This window comes from Lactuca serriola, chromosome 3, assembly GCF_051521515.1.
Source record: "Lactuca serriola cultivar US96UC23 chromosome 3, Lser_US96UC23_V15, whole genome shotgun sequence".
Taxonomy (NCBI): Eukaryota; Viridiplantae; Streptophyta; class Magnoliopsida; order Asterales; family Asteraceae; genus Lactuca; species Lactuca serriola.
In genome coordinates, this window is record NC_136410.1 from 41,117,908 (window position 1) to 41,121,011 (window position 3,104).

The 3,104-nt window shown below is 33.2% G+C and overlaps 1 long non-coding RNA gene across 1 annotated transcript; it reads left to right on the forward strand.

Annotated features, from left to right (window-relative positions):
* Positions 1 to 1,079: 1,079 nt before the first annotated feature.
* LOC145094369 (uncharacterized) lies at positions 1,080 to 1,821 on the forward strand. Its single transcript, XR_013703313.1, has 3 exons — positions 1,080 to 1,133; positions 1,239 to 1,368; positions 1,502 to 1,821. It is a non-coding gene; the product is annotated as an uncharacterized LOC145094369 (long non-coding RNA).
* The last annotated feature ends 1,283 nt before the right edge of the window (positions 1,822 to 3,104 follow it).

Genomic DNA, 3,104 nt, shown 5'->3' on the forward strand with positions numbered 1-3,104 from the left:
ATATCCACTTTATATAACATATTTCATCCAATTCAACCTGTTACTAGTTACCACCTACAGGCAATTCCGACGTCATGATCGAGACCACCAGCATCGGTTACCACCTACGGCCACTTGCATCTTCGCTGACCCTTCCTTAAATGATGAACACACTCCCTCCTGCCATCCCTACATCTCCATCGTCAGTTAAATCAACCATCATCTCCACCACACTCATTCTTCTTCTCTTTTCCCTAACAGGTGAACTCCATCACTACAAACAGTTGTCTCCCCCACCACCATCAATTTGATCGATTCAATATCTTTCTAATATATGTTTAAACTATGTTTTTATGACCTAGATGAAGTCGGCACCGCCATTACCACCGTCTGTTACAGTCGTCACCTTCTCTCACCGTCAAACCCTCTTCCCCATTTTCAAGAGACCCTTTTGCTTTTTGTAAATCTAGAAACACAAGGTTGAGGGAGAAGAAAGCAGGTTTGTCATCACCACTAACTATATGAGTGAGATCGATATCTTATTCTTTTTAAATATTTTCTCCTATATGATTAGGATTTGATATTGTTCTAATTAATCAAATTCTATTTTGGCTGAATTAATGGAGTCTGAACAAGAAACGTGCATCCTGGATGTTTAATCTTTATTATTTTTATTTTTTCTTACACAAATATCTAATTTTATTGGTTTTTTGGCTGATTTCGTATATGTATGGCTGGATTAAAGAAACTTGAACAAGAAACTCCTAGAGCTCCTTTGTTCCCTGACCATGACCACCAAACGCCCCTATTCTGGTAAGATATTTCATATCTTTGTATGTATATTATAGATATGTGTTATTAAACCCTTAATGTGTTTGTTATCATCTTCTCTTTGTGTATTTTTTTTGCATCTTATATTATTTCTTTGACAAAACTCAGAGTTAGAGCAGGAAAGCACATTCAGATTCTGGCCATCTGAACCTTTAGCTCATTATACATCAATTTTGAAGATCAAGGATAGGTTTGTGATTTTGTGATTAATTTATGGTTTTCCTACAGGTCAAAGATTTAGCTGAGAAAAGGATATCAATCAGTGGGTGATGAGGTAGTTTAGATCCATCGAGAAGATACAAAGACATTTCCATCTCAACAAGGTTTTTATTTCATCCTTTATGATCCAGCTTTACTCTTATAGCAACAACGCTGTTTTGATATGGTGAAGATGCAATTTTTGTTTTTTTTTTTTTTTTTGCATTCAGATCTGTTGAAGTGCAACATGGTATATAAAATTCTGATAAGTTGACTTGGATATCTAATTGATACTTATTCTCCAGAATGCAAGCATCAAAAGGAAAGTTCCATCATCCAAAGAAAATTTTGATGAAGCAGGTTTAACATCTTTTTCTTTTTATATCTCTTCTTTCTATGTGTGCGTATGTGTGAATGCTATGCAATTAGTATGTAAAAATATATGTAGGTGTGTATATGTATAATCATGTTTTGGGTTGCTGTTTTGGTTCAGAGTTAAGCTGATACGAATGAAAATTTTGGGCTTGCTTCTCTTCGGGTGGAGGTTTCAAACTTTTGGCTAACAAAGAAATGCTCTGAGAATCAAGAAATGCTCGGTTGGTGGTTGGTTGAAATTTCAATGGCAGATGGCATTTTTAGGGTGTGTACGTTACCTCATTTTCACCATCTTCACCAAACATTTAATAGAATAAACCCTATATCTATGCCACTACTCTCACCATATCTAAATTTTCTCTCAACACAGGTCAGTTTGTGAGTTTTTTTACTTGATTCTGATGTTTTCTCTGATCTCTTTTTGAAAATTAAAATGTTACGAGCAATCCGTTAAAAAAAATCTTTGTTAAACAATATTGATATGGTTAAATTTATTTATTTTGCTAGGTACTTCTCTTTACAGCTCGAAGTTGAGCTTCAATATATTCATGTTAACCTCCATTTTATCCTTTTCTTTTGTCTTTTACATGTACAGAATACACAACATCCACTTGATTTTTTTTAACAAAACTTCCTTTTGATTTATACGAGTACAATGTACAAAGCATCTACATGATAATTACATGGTTTTCAAGTGTTAAAATAAAAAGTGTATATAGGTTAAATGTTTTTTAGTGTTTTAAACGACTACATCCCATTTGACGTGAAAAGTTACCTTAAATCAAGGATGTTTGGTGGTTTAGTGCCAAGTTGACACTTAATGGCATCACACAATTAACATTTGGAGGCTTTATTAGGTGTACTATATGTTACAAACCAAATGGCTTTTAAAAGTTAGGTTGTAAGGGATCTCTCTTCAGTTTGTGCAAAACAAGTTAGATTATAAACCTTTAACAGTTCAAGTCATTTGAGTTAATGCTTGTGTCAACTTCCAAGGGTATTTCAAATTTTTAATATGGCAAATAGTTTCGAAACTTGTCTTTGACTTCGAAATTGTTCACAGGTATATGAAACATTTTTTGGGTTTCTATCTCATGTTCAAAAAGGAGGAAAAAAAGTTGGTATGCTTTGATTGTATCGATTTTGGGTTCTGACCATTTTGCCCTTGGTTCTGGTTTGTTGAGTTCCTAAACCTTTTTTCTGGCTGTTGATGCTTTACTTTTATTGGATTTTCTGGTTTGATGAGCCTCACATATTTCAGTGGGTAGATAATGGATTACAATATATTTGGCATGTCTCTTGACCATTTTGCCCTTGGGGTTTGTTTTTATATGTTTTAAAAAATTGTTGTTCTAAAAAAGCTTGCTCATTTTCATTATATTTAATAAAATATGTTTTAAGGAGAAGTTTGAAAATAAATAAATAATGTTGTTTATGTTAATATAGGAAGGCTACAAATCAATGCAAACTGTGCACATATTCATTACATGCAAAATTATATGAAGTGTTTACAGATTACAAATTTCATTGTTCTTATTACTTTTTTGGGCGATAAAGTAAGAGTAGGGGATACCCACGCCTTTAAGTGTTTGTTGCATAATCTAATTGTTAAACATTGTTTGTAAAAACTCACTGATATTAATATATAATATATTTTTCTCTGTGCATGATAACATTTAACTTAAGCACAACCAAAGAATGAAGCTTCATGGCGAACCACT